Raw genomic sequence first — 12741 nt, forward strand, 5'->3', positions numbered from 1 at the left:
AGTTGTGTAAATAAAAATGATAATTATAACAGAATCTTTTTTAAAATAGTATAGAACCTTAGCATTTTCTCCTACTTTCTCAACTAATTTCTCTTATTCCAATACTCACTGATCTCTGTTGAGAATATTCAGGGTTGTTCACCTCTGAAAGTCATCTGCCTTGAAAATGTAGACTTGTAACTTTTTTAAGTGATAGATAGGACGTGACAATATCCTGGAAACTAACTATAAGCCTGTTCAGTTGCTGCTGCTGCTAAGTTGCTTCAGTCGTGTCCGACTCTGTGCGACCCCATGGACTGCAGCCTACCAGGCTTCTCCGTCCATGGGATTCTCCAGGCAAGAACACTGGAGTGGGTTGCCATTTCCTTCTCCAATGCATGAAAGTGGAAAGTGAAAGTGAAGTCGCTCAGTCGTGTCTGACTCTTAGCAACCCCATAGACTGCAGCCTACCAGGCTCCTCCAACCATGGGATTTTCCAGGCAAGAGTACTGGAGTGGGGTGCCATTGCCTTCTCCAAGCCTGTCAGTAGAAAGGCTTATATCTCCTGAAGGAGTAGGATTCTGTTTTGTTTTGTTTCCTTTTTATCTAATAGCTTTCTAAAAGGAAATTTTTCAGTTTTATATACAATAGTAATCAGAAACCATGGCTTGAGTTTGCAGTTGGAACATTATATAACACTTTCAGAATTCTGAAAAAGCCACACTTTTATTATTCTTCAAAAAAAATAGATCTTGAAAAGTGTTCTATCAACTTGATGTTTCCTTTTTGGAAACCCCTAATAGGTCATTCAGCAAAAAAAGGAGAATGAAAGGAAACTGTTGCTTTTAATTAACATAGTTCTAATGTGCAGAGTGGTCACCATTAGGGAAAAATGAAATAATGTCGCACTTGGTTGGAGAGCTTGATCATTTACACCCAAGTTAGCAAAAGGACAAAGATGAGAGAGACAAGGCAGATATTGCTCTTATGTGGGCAGAAATCCTACATCTCAGCATCACCCTGATGCAATTTTTATACTTCAATAAACCAAAACTCAACTTCTGGTGAGACTGCACTTCAGAAGATAATTCTCAGTCAATCAAAATTAGAAAATAACTCCAAGTGTATTAGTCAGGGTTTTTCAGAGAAATAAAACCAGTAGAGTACATGCATGTATCAGTCTTCATAATTACATGAGCCAATTCCTTATCTCTTTATGCATAGACTCCTGTGATTATAGAGGGTGACACAAAGTCACAGTGTGGGCCCTTAGGCTGGAAACCCAGGAAAGTCAATGATGCATTCAACAGTCCAAAGGCCAGCAGGCATAGGCCTAGGAGAGCAGATGTTCCATGTAAGTCCAAAGGCAGTCTGCTGGAGAATTCCCTGTTGCTCAGTGAGGCCAGGCCCTTTGTTCTATTCAGGCCTTTAATTGACTAGATGATTGTCATTCACATTATGAAGGGCAATCTGCTTTACCCCAAGTTCACTGATTCAAATGTTAATACCATCTAAAAACACCCTCTAAGTTGACACATAAAATTAACTGTCAAACCAAAGGTGCCAAACGTGAGGGCAGATATATAGATAGACAGAGAGTAGTAGTATCATATCTGTGTATATGTGTGTGTGTATATATATATATATATATATATATATATATATGTAGATAGAATTAATTGCAGACCCCAGAGCTGAAACTCACTAGCAGTAATGACCTTAGGCAAGACACCTAATTTCTCTCAAACCCAGTTTCCTCATTAGTGCCTACTTCAAAGAATGGCTATTGAAAGTGAGAAATGAGAAAATAAGTATATTACACTCAAACCATTTCCTGCATGAATAGGGTTTTTTAAATAATATTTTTAATTACTGTTTTTGAATTACTTAAGGAATTCTGACTGACAGAAGCGTCCTTCCAATCCATTAAGTAAATAAAGCATATTCTGTACTGTGGCTGACTTATTAGTATTATGTTTAGATACGTTGCTTATGCTTGGTAGAGAGGAGGGTACATGGTCTAGGAAGTGAAATCATAATGTGGTTTCTTTCTCTAGGAGGATGTAATATGGATTTGCATTACAATACATCATATAGCTCACCTTGAACACTGCAGTCATCTAAACACTGCCATAACGAACTTGGAGGAGGTCAAGTGGAGGGCTGACAGAATGACTGAGGACAGAATGCTACTGTATGAGCAATTTTCAAAGCCTTCCCTTGAGAAAGGTGAGTACCTCAGTGGGAAATATGATCAAAGGATATAAAAATCAAGAAAATTATGGATAAGGTGGAACAACAGACTGGTTCCAAATAGGAAAAGGAGTACATCAAGGCTGTATATTGTCATCCTGCTTATTTAACTTCTATGCAGAGTCCATCATGAGAAACGCTGGACTCGAAGAAACACAAGCTGGAATCAAGATTGCCGGGAGAAGTATCAATAACCTCAGATATGCAGAGGACACCATCCTTATGGCAGAAAGTGAAGAGGAACTAAAAAGCTTCTTGATGAAAGTAAAAGTGGAGAGTGAAAAAGTTGGCTTAAAGCTCAACATTCAGAAAACAAAGATCAGGGCACCCAGTCCCACCACTTCATGGGAAATAGATGGGGAAACAGTGGAAACAGAGTCAGACTTTATTTTTCTGGGCTCCAAAATCACTGCAGATGGTGACTGCAGCCATGAAATTAAAAGACTCTTACTCCTTGGAAGAAAAGTTATGACCAACCTAGATAGCACATTCAAAAGCAGAGACATTACTTTGCCAACAAAGGTCCGTCTAGTCAAGGCTATGGTTTTTCCAGTGGTCATGTATGGATGTGAGTGTTGGACTGTGAAGAAGGCTGAGCACTGAAGCATTGATGCTTTTGAACTGTGGTGTTGGAGAAGACTCTTGAGAGTCCCTTGGACTTCAAGGAGATCCAACCAGTCCATTCTGAAGGAGATCAGCCTGGGATTTCTTTGGAAGGAATGATGCTAAAGCTGAAACTCCAGTATTTTGGCCACCTCATGCGAAGAGTTGACTCATTGGAAAAGACTCTGATACTGGGAGGGATTGGGGGCAGGAGGAGAAGGGGACGACAGAGGATGAGATGGCTGGATGGCATCACTGACTCGATGGACATGAGTCTGAGTGAACTCCGTGAGTTGGTGATGGACAGGGAGGCCTGGCATGCTGCGATTCATGGGGTCACAAAGAGTCAGACATGACTGAGCAACTGAATTGAACTGAAACTTGGGCTTTCCAAAAAAAAAAATGATAAAACATATGAGTTTGCTCCTAGAAGGTATAAAGGAATAAATTAAGGACAATCCATTGTATTTATACTCCATATTCCACATATCAGCAACTCTTATTGGCCTATTTCCTTTCAAATATTCTCAGAATTCAACCACTTTTCACAACCTCCACTCTTCCCAGCCTAGTCTAAGCCACCATCATTTCTTGCCTGGGTTATGTCCAAGGCTTCCTAAATCATTCTGTTTCCAATCTTACCTCCATACAGTTTTATCAATGGCAAGTGAAATGTTTAAAACAGTCATTTCTTTTATTAAAACATTCTGATGACTCTTCCCATCTCACTCAGAGCAAATGTTAAAAATCCTTACAGTGGCCTGCTAGATGCTAGAACAGGGACCCCAGTCCTGCTCCTTAATTAGGGCCTTTGCATCTCCTCTCCTCCCAGTCAGGAACATTCTTCTCCTGGATGCCCTGTGGCTTACTCCTTACCTTCTTTAGAGCTTTACTCGAATGTCTGGTTTCAATGAGGGATTTTTATCTGAACTCCTCAGGGCCTGGAGCGATAAACTTGATACAGAGTAGATGCTTTACTAAATGTATGTTAAACAAATGTAATGAATATCTTCTTTTAAAGGCATGGGACCTTGGGAGAAAAAAAAAATATACCAACAGAAGTGTTCATGACTTCCTGGAAGATTAATCCTCGGAGTGTTTTACTTCGATGCCACTTCAAGGTTCATGTCATGTAAAACCACCGTGGCCTCCCAGGAAATAACTTCTTTGTGCCACTCTAAGATACAAAATACAAAGCTGAATAAGTCACTTCATCGATTCAGTACAGCAAGTTCTATGTTCTACTCTGACATCCGATATTACTAAAGTTATTCATCAATACTGCTTCTGCCCCACTTTTATCTACATTCTGAAAGGTGGCATTTAAAATGATAGGTCCCTTTATATCTGTTCTCCACCTTCTCCAAAAAGTAATCAAGGGATAAGCACTCAAAGGTATGAAAACAAGCACCGTGGTAAATGTTCAAATATCCAGGGGAATGCCAGGAGGTTTCAGATTTCCTTCATCATGCCTATTTTTTGCAAAAGGAAAAAAAAGAAAAAAAAAAGGTTTCATCATCCAAATCCATTCCTTTCAAATGCCTGCTGCCTGTGTAAATACTGCTTAGATAAATGACTCTTTGTCCAGTGTATCTGTTCCCCCACAGTTGTTAACGGTTCTCACAGCAGTTGCTGCCTCAATCAGTACCCGAGGCCCTCTCTGCGCTTACCAGAGTCCTCACGTCCTACTTTTGTCTCCTATCCAGATGGCCTTCATTAGGAGAGAAATTTTACCAACAGGTGCTTCTTGTGCCTGGAAATGCCATCCTGAAATTCAAGGAAGAGATAATCTTCTGTGTGTGTTAGTGGTGTGTGGGGGCGGGTTAATTGCCTCTGTAGCTTGAGATGCTTACACTCTGCTGACATATTTCTTGACACATATGTTTGCTCCTCAAACTGAGAAAAATCTATCCAAATCACAGGAAATTTCAATCTCATAATCCTAATTTCACTCCTGTAGAGTTAGCTGCCACTTGAAGAAAGAAAGAGAAATGCCTTCCTATGTGCACACAAGCCAGGTCTCCCTACAATAGAGTTGATATGGAAAGAATGTGTTACTCTAAATTCTCCTGACTATTCATCCCCCTTTTTTTAACCAAGTACATTCCTTCACTCACATCTGAATTGGCAAAGGCTTTCCCTTTCAAATTTAAAATCTCCATTCGCTTTCTCAAGTTAGGGCTTTTTGTGGGTTCCACAGTCTGGGGTTAGTGGGTCACACTCTAAATCCGATTCCTAATTCTGTTGTTGAAGGACACTGCTTCACCACGTGCAAAACAACTGTTTTGCCGTGACAAAAACCAAACTGACACTCAGCTCATTGATCTTAAGAGAACTGACAGAGGGATGCAAGGATAGGGGAAGAGATTGGCTCCTGACAAGAATGACTTCAAGTCCTCAAATGATGCAAAATTCTGTCTGTGGCACACATTTAGCCATAATCAGGGAGTGTTGCTATGGTTCAGTAGAAGCAAGGACTGAACTTCATAGAACTCTTCCAACCTTTCCTCTCTCACTGTGTAAATGTGAAAGTAACAATAAATCTTGTTGACAATTACTTCCACGTCTATTGGCAGGAAGTCAGCAGCAGTTTGAAGAGTATTGTGAGCCGTATGTGCAATGGAGCCAACACCCATTAACTATCTCCCTAGTTCCTCCTGTGACTTATAGAACATGTTATTTTTCCCCAGAGAGCAACCCTTCCAAATGTTGAATTAGTAATATTAGCACCAAATACCACTAATTTGTCAGCTGAGCTGTGTTTTTCCATTGTGCTTACAGTGGGGTCCAATTACCCCTTTGCAACACAGCTGAGCAAAGATGAAAATCTGAAGACATTTTATTTATATAATTTTGCCAACCTGTACAAAAACAGTAAAACTGTCACAGAGGTGACTTAGTCACAGTTCAAAACACTCACCCAGACTACAAACAGAATCTTGACATTTCACCTAAGACTCCAAGGAAAGCGGCATTTGAGCAGCACCTGTTTCTGAATTTCAGAAACAAAACAAATTTTTAATTTATTCAGTCACTTTTAAATGTAAAAACTCGGTGTTCATTCTGAATTGAGAAATAAGTTGTTCATTCTCTGATGCTTTCTCGGGGTTTTATGAGCTAGGGGCAGAGAGCCAAGCAGGGAAGGGCTAGAGGAAGGTGCCTTGAAAACCCCACAACTGTTTCCATCTGATGCCACAGCCCAGAACTGGAAGCCAAAGCAGGATCCACGCTCCCAGCTGCAGTGTCAGCTGCTCTGCAGAAGGGCTACAGTGTCCACTTGCCTGCTTGTTTCTAAGAGCACAGATGCCACCTAAGTTTCAAAGTCAAAAATGGACTCAGTGTCAATTTTTTGAGACTTGCATGACTCATCAGACACTGTACTTTGAATTTCATTTAATCAAAACATCCCACCTTGGGCAATAACTCTCCCCTCAAGTTGTTGAAAGCTAAAAGTTATGAAATTCCCTTTGGCTCTCACACATACCAGCCCAGGAACAAGCCCCAAGGGTAACATACCGAAGGGCTGGAAGAGGACTCAGCTATGCAGACTGTCCAGGGACTCCATGTGTCATCAAATACCTACAGTTTCTTTCCCATTCTTCTCAAGCTCCTTCCCACACAGTTATACAAGGATGGACCAACGTGTGTAGAAAACTTATTACCTTAAGTAAGCACTGATTGGCCAATGTAAGTTTCTCATTTCCCTTGTGTTACTGTTCAGTCACTAAGTCTTGTCTGACTCTTTGTGACCCCATGGACTGCAGCACACAAGGCTTACCTGTCCTTCACTATCTCCTGGAGTTTGCTCAAATTCATGTCCATTGAGTCAGTGATGCTATATAAACATCTCATTGTCTGCCACCCACTTCTTCTTTTGCCTTCAATCTTTCCCAGGGCGTTTTCGAATGAGTCAGTTCTTCACATCAGGTGGCCGAAGTATTGTAGCTTCACCTTCAGCTTCAGCAACCATCCTTCCAATGGATTCCAGAGTTGAGAAGACTCTCAAGAGTCTTCTCCAGCACCACAATTTGAAAGCATCAATTCTTTGGCACTCAGCCTTCTTTATGATCCAACTCTCATATCCATACATGACTACTTGCTTTTTATTTCCCTATTCTAAAGGAAAGCATCTAAACTTCAGGGGATTGTATAATTATGGTCTGAACCAGGGCACTGTTATGCTGCTATGCTAAGTCACTTCGGTCGTGTCCAACTCCGTGCGACCCCATAGACGGCAGCCCACCAGGCTCCCCCGTCCCTGGGATTCTCCAGGCAAGACACTGGAGTGGGTTGCCATTTCCTTCTCCAATGCATGAAAGTGAAAAGTGAAAGTGAAGTCGCTCAGTTGTGTCCGACTCTTAGCGACCCCATGGACTGCAGCCTACCAGGCTCCTCCGTACATGGGATTTTCCAAGCAAGAGTACTGGAGTGGGGTGCCATTGCCTTCTCCAACTGTTATGCTAGTGGGTGCTACTAACAATATTCCAGAAGAGTTGGTATAGGCCAGTGCTATCCACACAAACTGGATTATGTAGTCCCCAAGCCACCCTTCAAATAAAGAGTTAGGCCTTCGAGGGTGGAAAACATACTCAGGTGGTTGGGATAGAAGGAAAGCTGAATTATTTGCTCTTTGGCAAAGGACTAAGAATAGGAATAAAGTGATCTAAACTTTTCTACCCCCCTAGCATTTACTCTCATCCAGAGTTTAGCACATCACTGGGCTTGCGGTCACATCCAGCGCATATTTATTCAGTTCAAATGTTTGCTGACTTTCACATTTATCTCATGAGTACAGTCTCATGAGTAAACCTGCTGCTTTTGGGTATCTAAGTGTGTTTCCTGGTCTTGGAGCACATTTACTCCATAGCTTTGGAAACAGGTTTGTAATCTCTATATTTGAGAAGTAGGAAAAATCTCAACTGTAGATTTGGGAAATAGGAAGAGAGAAAGATGCCACAAATATAGACTTGGGCCAATATCACACTCTTCATTCTACGTGACTTTAGCAAGTGACGACTTCTATGAGTTTCAGTTTCTACCTCTATAAAGTGGAAATAATTGTAGGGTTCTTCAAATGATTAAATGAAATAACTATGTTCATTTAATTGTTTAGCACAGGAACTGGTACTTAGAAATAAGTTGGCAAACAGTAATGGTTGCTAATAATATTGTTTTCATTATTAGTGTAAAGATGAGTGGCCTGGAGTCTGTGCTCTATAGCCCTGGATTTCTGTTGTTCAGTGTTAGCAGTATTGGTCTTTCTGTCATCCTGTATGTGATTCCTTGTACAGAAACTGCAGTCTCAAGGTGGAAGACAATAGTTTATAAGTAACAAAAGACTGCCTCGTTAGAAAGCTGCTTGTTCTTTGCCTGCTTTGACTGTTACACAGCAGATTAACTGATCGACTGTAGGGACAAGAGAGTTTCTTATAATCTACTTGTAGACTTAAGTCGACTGGCAGCAATTCTTCCTGGCTCTCCAAGTTCTGACATGCATGCAGATATTTGCATGGTTCCCTCTGGCATTTTTGCTCATACAATATTTCTTTATGTATTTCCTTAGGAGGTGCCCTCAGAGGGTTTCAGATATCTATCAGACTGGATGTGGAGGGGGTTGGGAAGAGGCCCTGTAGGGGTTATCCATTTAAAAGGGGAAGGGGAGTGAGCTCACTATGAAAACTCGAATACAATTCTGCATGGTATGAGGTTTCAACTGGCTGCTCAGTTATTTCCCAGATGCTGCAAAGACAGAGAACCAATAGATCTTCTTTCAGCTGACAGTCCTTCACACCTTGTAATGCCCTCAGCAAAACCGTTTATAAGGGGTGACAACATCTCCAGACAGTTTATTCATTGTTCTCCCACCTGCCCTTAAAAAAGCGATATGTCCAAACATAAACTTGAAATAGTAGTTCTTTCTTAGGTGAGTCAAGCCCCGAGAAATGAAAATTCAAAACACCAAGGCAAGGTGAGTTAAGGCTCAGGAATAACCATCCCCAGACCCTGAGGATGGCTTACTTTTACATGAGGGCAAACAACATACCCCTGATGAATCATTTCAATGATTCATCAGTGAAATGCATATAGTAATGTCAATTTATATGACTTCTAATACTTAATCTTCTTAAACAGGTAAGGATAAAAGTTACAGGACAAATGTATCAAACAAACAAAAAACTCAGCAATCTATTCCTTTCCCAAGCAACCTCAAACTAAACCATGATCATACTAGCATCTTATGATCTTGGATGACTCTAAAGGAAGAAAGATTTTTTTTCAAGAAAAGAGCACCACACAGCCCCCAACAGGAAGATAGATGCCTCTGCCATTGGAGTCTGAAGTTGAGTTTATATAGGGTACTGAATCAAGCAAGCCCTCTGTGTCAAATTTGTTGCAGAATAAACCATGGGAACAGCTGAACTTTGAAAGGCATTTCAGCATACACAGCCTAAAACTGTTTTAGCTGGACATGGCCTTGTCTTAGGGAGCAGGGTCCTAGGTCTAGTATCAGTGCTAACCACAGGCTACAAATTCAACTGATAACACTTGAATAAGTATATGATAAATTAGATATAATTTATATATATATATATATAGATGTTGTGCAAAATTCAAATTCAACTATGGTTTTAGTTTTCAAATAATTCTTTATAAAAATAATTACTTGAGAACAACTTAAGCAATATATCTAGACATAGAAGTATTATATTATAATGAAATATTAATTAGCAAACATAGAGTTAACATGTATTTTTGCCAGTCACTAGTCTAGAACATCCAGATGCAAATTTAAATAAAACATATGTTTTGTTATCAAGGAAGAGACATTTTATCTGAGGAACCAGACATATTTAAAAAATTATAATGCAGTGTAATAACTACTGAAAAATACCAACCCTAGATGCAATGGAAGCATAGGAGAAGATGTTTAAGAAAGGAAAAGTATGTCCTGGTCTTTAAAGATGTATAGGAGCTTGTAGAAACAGGAAATTCTTGGCCTAAAAGAGTAAATGCAGTAATAATACTATCCAACATTTTTAAAGCTCCAACTATGTGTCAGGTAGTAAACTAGGAACTATATGGGTATTATTTCAATTAATCCTCACAACAGTCCAATGATACAGGTGTAATATATTTAACTTATAGATGAGAAGGCTCAGGTACAGAGAAGTCCATCAACTTGCCCAAGATAACACAGATATAAAATGGTAGCACTGTCAGAAAAGCCTGGAAGAGTATAACATATCTATGAACTGACCAAGAATTTGATATGGCTTAATATATTATGCATGAGATTAAATAGAAGAGGAGAAGGTGTTAATTGCCCAGGAGAGTAGGGGAGTAATTGCACTAGAAATGTACTAATATCATATCATTAGGATACTATGGTATTATCTACCAGCAGTAGTAAAAGCTCATTTGATGGTCTTGGTTGTGAACTTGAATTAAAACAATTCTATGTGAGGTATTTGCTCTGATCTTATTCAGCTATATGGGTGCATGTATAAAATAGCAAAGGTTGTATAAAACCAAAGTTGTGAGTTTGTTCAAATGAATACAACAAAGAAAGAGTGGGGTAGAGAGTTGAAGGGCTCAAAAAGGCCTGAGTGTAATAGTTAATTGACTAGAGGAATTCAGGCCATGTAAACAAGCCAGAGAGGATACTGGGTTGGTAAGGAGAGTACAAGGTAATCATCCCAATAGATTAGAGGTCACTGTAGCACCAGAAGATAATTGGGGAAGGGGCAGAAAGAGAGAGAGAGACACCTGTAAAGATAGGAAATAGCATCCAAGGAATATAAGTAGGTGCTGTCATAGATAAAAGTCAGGTCTAACCTCTAAGAGTATGACCTCAGAAGGGAAAGGCAACGTAGGGGAAGGTAAAGATTCTTGGAGATGTAGGAAAGGAACTGAGGAGTCAGGTGTTGAAAAATCAATTCCATGCATATTTAATTATCATTAATTATCATTTAATTATTGTTCATTATCATGAATGAAGTTATAAAGTCAGAGACAATACTGAAGAGAATGGCAATGAACTAGGAGTGAAAAGCATCCTGTTAAGAGGGGGAACCACCCAGAGGACAGGCGATGTCAGCAACAATCAAGGAGTAGCTAACAGGTGAAGCTTAACTTAGGGTTTTAGAGTAGAAGGAAAGAAACTGATTTGGAAGGGTCAAGGATAATCAAGACCTCTTATTCCACTTCCTGGTCAGTGGGGAGAGGGCTGCGAGGGGCCTAAAAGAACTACCATATGAGAGGGAGGAACAAAACCAAATTTCCATTCAAATGAAATCATGAAGGAAGAATTTAGAAATAAAGTGAGGAACACAGAATATTTTGCTCATAATTGAACAGAATCACATTGGAAGAATGCTAGAAGTTTGGAAGAAAGATATGGGATAGGAGTGAGTCCTATGGGGATTAGAGGGTGTAGAAAGGGGAGACTTGGACACAGGGGGCTCACTCAGGTGATATAAACAGGAAAAAACTATGGTGAATTCACAACAGACAGTGGTGGCGAGGCTGTGAAGGGAAATGTCAGTTTATGAGGCTTCTTTTTCTGAAAGTGAAGACAGAAGTAGAAAGCTGTAAGATGAGGGCTCTTAGATTCAAGAAGGATCAAATTTACCACAGTATCCCAACCTATTTTCACTGAGCTTATAATAAAATAAAAGTTATATGAATTGAAAGGTAGAACAATCCTTTAAGTTCCCTAAGTCCAGAAAAAGCAGTGAAGAATCACATGAAAGAAGACCCGCAACTCAAAATTGAACATAGCAGGAGCCAAAATTCCCACATGAAGTTCTCCCACCCTACGGCTGGCATCTTGCAACTTTCTATGCTTTATGTCACTTTAAAATTAAGAATTCCTCTTTGCTGTGCATTCTTTGAGCATTTCCTTCTGCCTAAAAAGTGGAAGATTTTTACAAAATTATACAGTCTGCTTTTGTTTTAAATCATCCAGGAGTTGGAGATCACCTCAACCATAAGCAAATAGGATAAAAGAGGAAAGATTAATGACCCTTTCTCTAAAGAACATCAGAAAAGATGCTCATCAGGAAGAAAATGATTTTAGATAATATTAGACAAGGAGAGATTTCAAACATGAAGAAAATAAAAAGAAATAATCCAGAAGAAAATGAAAGGTCAAAGAATCATCTAATCATTTTTAATGCTTGGGGCCTCTGTCGAGCAGGGAAAAATTGAAATAGGCATTATTGTTGTCTCTTGCCTCTGCTTGTCCCATTTTGGTTGCTTTATCTCCACCTATAACTTAGAAAGAGCAATTATAAACAAATGTGGCCCAGCATGAGCACCTCTCCAGCAGCCTCTCAGGGTCAATTGTCTCCTCTCAGTTCCTGCACCAGCAGAGTGATGCATGGTCTTACATATCAGCATGAGGAGGAGCTGAGAAGCCAAGCAGCCTGTGATTTAAACCCATTTCTGCCTTTGTCTGCCCCATGTAGAATTGCATCAGGAAAGGAGCCTGGACAAAGCTTTGCTACTTTAAAATACAGTGATGGATAAGAGATATATGATGAGCGTACAGAGTGATTCAAGGGGAAAAAAAGTGATGGAAATCATTTCCCATTATATTCCCTTTGAATTGCCTTACATCTCTAATATAGATCACCTGGGAAATAATTTAAAAGCATTTAAAAATATCTTCCATTTTCTATTATGAGCCTTTGGATTTCCACAGTTTGAAAGAGTGAAGATACCAGCTTACAAAACTAATTACAAAACATAAAAATGCTCAAGTCTAATGGAACATATCAGATTGGAGGAAGATTTCAGCAATGGCAGGCGGTGTTACAAATGATGCCCAAATGAAAGAACCACTTGTAAAAGAGAGGCAGCGCTTCCTACCTAAATGTCTTGTTCTCAACATCTTTGTTTTAC

At 39.7% G+C, this 12741-nt stretch overlaps 1 long non-coding RNA gene across 1 annotated transcript; it reads right to left on the reverse strand.

Moving 5' to 3' along the window:
- Nucleotides 1-3658: 3658 nt before the first annotated feature.
- On the reverse strand, nt 3659-6025 carry LOC129656180 (uncharacterized). The gene is made up of 3 exons (XR_008716251.1): nt 5756-6025; nt 4506-4602; nt 3659-4012 (listed from the first exon to the last, which is right to left on the reverse strand). It is a non-coding gene; the product is annotated as an uncharacterized LOC129656180 (long non-coding RNA).
- Between the last annotated feature and the right edge of the window lie 6716 nt (nt 6026-12741).

This window comes from Bubalus kerabau, chromosome 6 (assembly GCF_029407905.1).
Source record: "Bubalus kerabau isolate K-KA32 ecotype Philippines breed swamp buffalo chromosome 6, PCC_UOA_SB_1v2, whole genome shotgun sequence".
Classification (NCBI taxonomy): Eukaryota; Metazoa; Chordata; class Mammalia; order Artiodactyla; family Bovidae; genus Bubalus; species Bubalus kerabau.